The sequence below is a fragment of the Oryctolagus cuniculus genome, chromosome 7, assembly GCF_964237555.1.
Source record: "Oryctolagus cuniculus chromosome 7, mOryCun1.1, whole genome shotgun sequence".
In the NCBI taxonomy this organism is placed as follows: Eukaryota; Metazoa; Chordata; class Mammalia; order Lagomorpha; family Leporidae; genus Oryctolagus; species Oryctolagus cuniculus.
In genome coordinates, this window is record NC_091438.1 from 84507127 (window position 1) to 84515923 (window position 8797).

Consider the following 8797-nt stretch of genomic DNA (forward strand, 5'->3'; position numbering starts at 1 on the left):
CATTGTAACTTCACCCCCTTGCATGCTAATCCATTACTCCCACTTTATTATGATGCATCTGTGTCTTATCTGGGACCAGGAAGGAGGAGATGCCATGATGGCCACACGGAAGTTAAGCTTCACATGGAGGCTCCTTGAAATTCCCAGAAATCCTCATGTGTACTAAGCTCCACTCTGTATATTCAGTTAGGGCAGTATCTCCTGTATCATAAACGGGACTGTAACATGGGAGCAGCCTCTTTTTGTTCGAGACCATGTTTATGGATCCTTCTCTAGACTCTTTGCTCTTTCCTCATGGGTAGCTGTCTGGCCCACTCATGATGAGTCTTCCTCCACGTGGGGTTGTCCACCCTCATGCATGAATGTATATTCTCTCTCTCTCTCTCTGTTTTAAATGTATACTGCTCTTCTGTGCACTTACTCCTCATGTAGGATCTCTGTCCTTAATGTGCTGTACATTGAGATTTAATGCTATAACGAGTACTCAAACAGTATTTTTCACTTTGTGTTTCTATGTGGGTGCAAACTGTTGAAATCTTTACTTAATGTATACTAAACTGATCTTCTGTATATATAGAAAATTGAAAATGAATCGTGATATGAATGGAAGGGGAGAGCGGGAAAGGGGAGGGTTGCGGGTGGGAGGGAAGTCATCGGGGGGTGGGGGGGAAGCCAATGTAGTCCATAAGCTGTACTTTGGAAATCTATATTCATTAAATAAAAGTTAAAAAAAAAGAAAAAAAACTAAAAAAAAATAAATGTATACTGCTCTTACTTGTGTACTATATCTATGCCACTGCTTTGAATTCTTATCTCTGTGGTGGCAAAAACTTGGTATAAAAATTAAGAAACTTTTGCCTATAACACCTGAGTTCAACATTTTAGTTCCCATATATGGGTGAGATCACAAAGCCTTTTTTTTTCTTTGCCTGGATTATTTCACTCAACATAATGTCTTTCAGGTTCATCTATGTTGTTTCAAATTATAGGATTTCATTCTTTTTTTTTTTTTAAGGCTGAAGTTATACCATTATACATAATAACATGGTTTTCTTATCCATTTATCTATTGAGGGGCACTTAGACTTTAGGTTTTGTGAATAATACTGCAATAAACATGAGTGCAGATGTCTCTTTGATGCACTGATTTCCTTTCCTATATATAAATATTCAATAATAGAAATGCTGAATTATGGTTCTCTTTTTAATTTTTCAGGTAACCTCTACACTGTTTTTCATAATGGCTATACTAATTTACATTCTCACCAAAAGTGTATAAGGATTTACTTTTCTCTACCCCTTCATCAACATACGTGATCTTTCATCATTTGATAATAGTCATTCTGACAGATGTGAGGTGATATTTCATTATGGTTTTGACTTGCACTTCCTTGAGGATTAATGGTGTTGAACATTTTTTCATATATCTGTTGACTACTTGTTTGTCTTTTTTGAGAAATATTTGTGGCCGGTGCCACAGCTCCATAGGCTAATCCTCCGCCTGCAGCACCAGCACACCAGGTTCTAGTCCTGGTCGGGGCGCCAGATTCTGTCCTGGTCACTCCTCTTCCTGTCCAGCTCTCTGCTGTGGCCCGGGAGTGCAGTGGAGGATGGCCCAAGTCCTTGGGCCTTGCACCCGCATGGGAGACCAGGAGAAGTTCCTGGCTTCTGGCTTCGGATCAGCGTGGTGCTCCGGCTACAGCGCACTGGCTGTAGAAAGGAAGACCTTTCTCTCTGTCTCTCTGTCTTTCTCACTGTCCACTCTGCTTGTCCAAAAAAAAAAAAAAAAAAAAAAAAAAAAAGAGAGAGAGAGAGAGAGAGAGAAATATTTGTTCAGAATATTGTGCCTCATACTTCCACAATTCTTCATGGGGATGGACTAGAAATTCTGTAGCCACTGAAACCTTTGTGGCCACACCATTTCATAAATTCTAGGTTGTTGCATTTTTTATTGGGCTGGCAGTAGGCTCTACTTACTACTACATAGGAAAATTCCTTCTTATTCCACAACATGTCCAACATGTCACTGTTGCATACTTTCATGGCTTTAGTGAGGTAATTTGGATAAATTTCAACTACATCCTCCAGAATCCATATGATTTTGGGTTAGAGTTAGTCAAAAGCTTAATTTGCTTGAAATTGAAAGGCAGTAGTAAAACAGCAACCGTAACTGAGAAGATAAGAGGGGACGAGACAAAGTTGGGCCAACTTGCTATTCTCTATTCCATGTCTGACTCTCCTTCCTGAAAGGCTGGCCATGCTGACCCACAGTGGTCCCTGGCCCACCACAGGAATCTTAGCAACAAACCCATAGAGGTTTAGCCAGGCAGAGGCAATGGTTGTTCTCAGACTTCTATAGCAACTGCCCTTGTTGTCCCACTCCACTTTCTCGTCATGCCTAGAAACCAGCATCCAACACTGAACCCCAACAACAATGTTTTAGGCAGGTTTATTGATTTTTTTCTAATTCTTCAATTCCTTACTTTAGTGCTGTACTTCCCCATCCTAAAACTCTTTTAATATTTATTAAATATTCTTAGTGGCTCTGCTTCCCTGGTGGGATTTTGACTAATAAGGTCATTGGTTGCTTTGTAATCTAGTGCTGTGGAGCAAACTTCCCAAAATGTAGGAGCTTAAAACAACAATCATTTTATTTTATTCTTGCATGATTTCCTTTAACAAAGCTGAATTTTGACAAGGTAAGTTAAGGTTCCCAGGAATACAAAAATGGTCAGCTATGTTGTGTTCATCAGAGCAAGTGAAGACCAGGTATTGGGAATGAATCTTTGGAAACCATTCTTAGTTTAGCTACCACACTTTTCTTTTTGGCTGCGGTGCTGTGTTGAGCTGTGCTCTTCATAGTCCTATTTTATGCTGATATCATGGAGCATGTTCATCTAGCAACTACTAGGAGCACTAACAGGAGCATATGAAGGCAGTTCCCTCAGTCCTGGCTGGCCAACTGAGACTGTGACTGTGAATCATCACTCAGTAGTACAGATTAAGTAGAACCCTGAGGGCAGATGCTCAGTTTGTGACACTGTAGTCTGGTTATCTCCTGGTAGCATCCTTTTGGATAGTTGCTGATATAGGCTTTTTTTTTTTTTTAATTCAGGAACTTTATAGACATTAGTTTCTGTGTTTGGGACAGGGGTTGTCCTGTTCTACATAGGACTTCCTTTCTTCCTTACTGGGAAAGCTAGATTCCTTTCTGTAGCAAGATTCCCTGTCAGAGGCAATTGGCCCAAGCTTACCCGCTCCAAACTCGGTATTATTTCACGGTTTGCTAGACCTATGATTCAACTCTGAATGGTACCGTGTGACTTTCATGCACAGCCCAAGCAGGGACTCCGTATTTCAGGTACCATCACTAGTGTGTCCTGGATTACACCCAGGGCTGTCTTTGTGACCATGAAATCTTTGAAGTTGCATGAAGCTCTGTGTTTTAAAAAGTCCTGATCTAAGTGTAATGCTTTGCTATTTCTGTCTTAAAATTCTTAACAATTTTTAGACAAGGGCTTATCATTTTCATTTTGTACTGGGCAACATAAATTGTGTAGCCTGTCGTGACTATAACAATGGTAACCATTTAGTTATATTTTTTCTGATTTTTACTAAATCATAATTAGCTACCTGATGCAGACCTGGGAATATAAATACATCAGAGCCTGACCTGGGGAACACACTGTTGGAACACACTGGAGCATAGCTACTTCATAGGAGCATCAGAGAAGGAGACAACTAGGCCAGTAGTCTTTGCCTCCAGAGCAATGGATCAAGTCGGAGGAAAAGACCCAGGGAAAGTCTGACTGCTGTGTACACAAAATTTCAGGCCTTCATCCCACTCTGAGTAAAAGGTAGGTGTCCAACACTTACCTCTTTTCTAAATTTTCTCTGTGTAGACTTGTGTATTCCAGTGGCTGACAGGTGCCAGCCTGCAAGAGGAATTAGCAGAGTCACTTGACTTTATGTCTCAACACCATAGTCCCCAAATGCCCTGTTGCACAGCTTATTTTCTAAATGTTGTGAGAGTCAGTCACGTCTTCTCAGTAACCAGGAATCTCTTGCTTATTGCCTCTTCCTTGGTCTTTTACCACTTCCAGTTTTTTTGTTTTTATTTATTTGCCTGCATTTCATAAATACAACTTTAGGGGTCTGGTGCTGTGGTGTAGCAAGTAAAGCCACTGCCTGCAAAGCTGACATCCCATATGGGTGCCAGCTCGTGTCCTGGCTGCTCTACTTCCGATCCAGCTCTCTGCTATGGCCTGGGAAAGCAGTAGAAGATGGCCCAAGTCCTTGGGCCTCTGCACCCACGTGGAAAATCTAGAAGCTCTCGGCTCTTGGCTTTGGATTGGCCTAGCTCCGGCTGTTGCAGCCTTCTGAGGAGTGAACCAGAAGGTGGAAGAACTCTCTCTGTCTCTCTCTCTCTCTGCCTCTCTCTAACTCTGCCTTTCAAATAAATAAATAAATCTTGAAAAAATAAATATAACTTTAGGAACATAGTAATTCTTCCACCGTACCCACCCTCCTACCCACATTCCCACCCTTCTTCCTCTTTACTCTCCTGTTCCCAGTCTTGTTTTTTACTAAGTTATATTTTTAACTAACTTTATATATAGAAGATTGACTCTATTCTAGGTAGAGTTCAACACTTTGTATAAAAAAGAAAAAGAAAAAGAATAAAAAGAAAAAAGAAAAAGAGTAAAAAGAAAAAGAAGTCAAGACTGTTCTCAGTCATTGCATTTTGAAGTTAATTTCACTTCTTTTTCTTTTATTTTTGATAAACTTAATTATTTTAAAAAAGAACCCAAGAATGATACATCTTTTGCAAGCACTTAGATGTGACTATAACTTTTGAGACATTATTACTTATTACACTAAAATGAAGTAGTTTTTTGAGAACAAATTTTACTATTAAGTCTCATAATAGAATTCTTTGAGGACAAAGGTCCTGCATAAGAAGTTAGTGCACAATTACTCCTATTGTTAATTTAACAATTAACACTCTTATGTATGACGTCAGTGATCACCTGAAGCTCTTGACATAAACTGCCTAGGATATGGAAGCCTTTGGATCCACAAACTCCTTCAGTATTTTGACAAGGCCATGAGCAAAGTGGAGATTGTTTCTTCTCTTCAGAGAAAAGTATATCCTTCTTTGATGGTCACTTATTTCCACTGGGGTCTCACCCACAGAGGTCCCTCATGTTGAACATTTTTGCCACAGTGTCTTGGCTTTCCATGCCTGAAATGTTCCCATGGCTTTTCAGCCAGACCAGAAAGCCTTAAGGACTGTTTCTGAGGTCAGGGTATTACTTAAGGTGATTATCATTCTCTGAGTCTGCAGTATGGACTGCTTCACTCCTTTTTAACTCTATCTATTACTATTACTAAACACTTAGTCCTATTTACATGATCACTTTAACACTAAATCCTATCCATATGATTCGATAATGCTTAAAATGCTGCTTTTACCACCCAGCTTAAGGGGACTTGGGGCCCCATGGCAAGTTTTTAAACTGTACCCTTAGAAGTAAGTCCATAGGAATGTATGTAAAACTATACTGCCTTACAGTTATAAACTTCATACATTTCACGATTACAACTTCAGGATCATGGTGATTCATTCTACTGTGCCTTCCCTCCCACCCACACTCCCATCCCCCTTCCTCTCCCCTCTCTTATTTTAACTCTTGTTTTTTTACTAAGATATATTTTCAGTTAACTTTATACACACACACATGATTAACTCCATGTTAAGTAAAGAGTTCAACAAATAGTATGGGGGGAAAAAAAACAAACCTGTTCCTCAACAGTCAAAACAAGGGCTATTCAAAGTCATTGCTTCTCAAAGTGTCAATTTCACTCCCACAGGCTGCCTTTTAGCCTTTTAGGTGCTCTATTAGTTATCACAGAACAGGGAGAACATATAGTATTTGTCCCTTTGGGACTGGCTTTTTTCACTAAGTATGATGTTTTTCAGATTCATCCATTTTGTTGCAAATGAATGGATTCTCCCTTCCTTTCTTCCTCCCTCCCTTCCTCCCTCCTTCTTTCCTTCCTTTAATTCTTCTGCTTGTAGTATTCATAGTGTACATATCCTGTAATTTCCTTATCCAGTCTTCAGTTGATGGGCATTTGGGTTGATTCCATGTCTTTACTATTGCAAATTGAGTTATAGTAAACATGGAGGTACAGATAGCTCTTTCATATGCTGATTTCATTTCCCTTACGTAAATTCCCAGGAGTAAGATGGCTGGGTCATATGGTAGGTCTATATTCAGATTTCTGAGGTATCTCTATATTGTTTTCCATAATGAGTGTACCAGTTTACATTCCTACCAACAGTGGATTAGGGTACATTTTTCCCCACATCCTTGCCAGCATTTGTTGTTTGTTGATTTCTGTATGAAAGCCATTCTAAATCAGGTGACGTGAAACCTCATTGTACCACTTCCAGTTTTAAAATACAAGGCCCTTTTGCCAACTCTATTAATTGTACTAAATTGATTATGCCAAAAAGCTGGTCTGTATTGAAAGATGGTTAACAGTGAGCCCTGAACTCAGTTTATGTGGCTTTCATTTTAGTTTACTTGCAAGTCTGCAAACAATTCCTGCCAAGGCTATATGAGGCAAAGATGTAAATGTGTGGCTCTGTTCTTTGATTCCTTTCCAGTTCCTCTGGTTGCTACATTATGGAGGTACCATTCTCTCTGTCAAGTAAGGAAACTGACGATTGAAGAACATATGCTAATAAACTTGGACCTATGGTAAACATATAGACATGGCCTATTATATGGATCTACTCTTCTCAACCTGCATTCCCTTGAATCGGTCTCATTCATCAATATGGTTGTGACCCCTAAGCTGTGACTCTGCATGATGAATTAAAGTTGTCAGTTTTTAATATATTTAGTTTTCTTTCTTCATCTGAAAATAAAATTAATGGGTAATAATAGTCAATAATTCTTTCCTATGAGGAAAGAAAAAAGTATATGGGTAGGTATGGCTTTTTAAAGGAAAACTGATATATATTTAAATTGAACTGAACTCAGGAAAAATATGGTTGGGTAAGTGTTAAGCATGTTTCTTTTTTGGTAGTTATATGGTGTGAACACACAAGCAATCAGTTAGGACTAGGTAAGCTAGAATTATTTCCAACCCTGCAATATGACATTATCTCTTTATCTGTCAATCTAAAACACCCACCTTTTCAGGATGCACCTGTGTCTCATCCAGAACCACACATCTAAGTTCCTTATCCACATTTGTTTATTTAATTAAAGCACCATCCCCCAACCCATCAAAGAGGCTGAGAATGGACTAGAGCCCTCTTTTTCATCCCTGATCACAGTTGGGGGTGCTATTCTGGATTTTTTTCCCTTCTCTCTCTTTCAGCAATCCTCTGGCCCACTTATGACAGTTATTTCTCTGTGTGGAGTGGCCCACACTCATTCATGAATGTGTTTATTCTTTCAGTTTTAAATAGATCCTGTTCTCACTTTGTGCACCTACATATGCCTACATTTAGAATGATTATTTTCATGGTGGGGCAAAAACCTAGATTGAAATTAAGGTATGACAGGCCGGCGCCACGGTTCAATAGACTAATCCTCCGCCTGCAGCGCTGGCACACCAGGTTCTAGTCCCGGTCGGGGCACTGGATTCTGTCCCGGTTGCCCCTCTTCCAGGCCAGCTCTCTGCTGTGGCCCGGGAGGGCAGTGGAGGATGGTCCATGTGCTTGGGCCCTGCACCCCATGGGAGACCGGGAGAAGCACCTGGCTCCTGCCTTCTGATCGGCGTGGTGCACTGGCCACAGAGCGCTGGCTGCGGCGGCCATTGAAGGGTGAACCAACGGCAAAGCAGGACCTTTCTCTCTGTCTCTCTCTCTCTCTCTCACTGTCCACTCTGCCTGTCAAAAAAAAAAAAAAAGAAATTAAGGTATGAGATACACATTACTAGTATCTCCCATGTACATGAGTTGCAGTAAATATGAACTGAGCTATTATAGTGTATGTTTGGAAACTTTGGGTGAATAAAATATCAATTTATACTGAATAGTGCCAAGACAAAATTCATTTTTCCCATTGTTTTGTTTCTTTTTGTTTCTCACAGATTTATTTATTATTTGAAAGGGTTACAGAAAGAGAGGGAGAGACAGAGAGAAAGAAAGAGGTCTTCCATCTGTTGATTTACTCCTAAAGTGTCTACAACAGCCAAGGCTGTACCAGACTGAAACCAGGAGGCAGGAGCTTCATTTGGTTCTCCCAGGTAGGTGGCAGAGGCCTAAATACTTGGGCCATCTTCTACTTTTTTTTCCAGGCAGACTAGCAGGGATTTTTGGATCAGAAGTGATGCAGCTGGGCACGAAAAGTGCCCATATGGAATGCTGGTGTCCCAGGTAGTATCTTTACCTGTTAAGTCATAATTTGTATTTTTACTACTCAAATGGACAATTTTGGGGCTGGTGCTGTGGCATAGCGGGTTAAGCTGCCTCCTGCAGCACCAACATCCCATATGAACACTGGCTCAAGTCCTGGCTACTCTACTTCCAATGCAGCTCCCTGTAAATGCACCTGGGAAAGCAGTGGATGATAGCCTAAGTACTTGGGACCCTGCACCTGTGGGAGACCCAGAAGAAGCTCCTGGCTTTGGACTGGCCCAGTTCCAGCTGCCGGCCATCTGGGGAGTGTGCTAGCATCTCTCTCTCTGCCTCTGCCCCTTTCTCTCAACAACTCCACCTTTAAAGTCAATAATAACTCTTCAAAATTTCTCTAAAAATAGACAATTTTAACTTC

General features: G+C 40.5%; 1 long non-coding RNA gene across 1 annotated transcript in view; it reads left to right on the plus strand.

The window, feature by feature from the left end:
- LOC138850620 (uncharacterized) overlaps nucleotides 1-8475 on the plus strand; it is a 94733-nt gene extending 86258 nt beyond the window's left edge. Inside the window, exons 3-4 of the long non-coding RNA XR_011390598.1 lie at nucleotides 3629-3856; nucleotides 6676-8475. This is a non-coding gene — a long non-coding RNA (uncharacterized lncRNA). The remainder of the gene's footprint in view (nucleotides 1-3628; nucleotides 3857-6675) is intronic.
- Nucleotides 8476-8797: the final 322 nt, after the last annotated feature.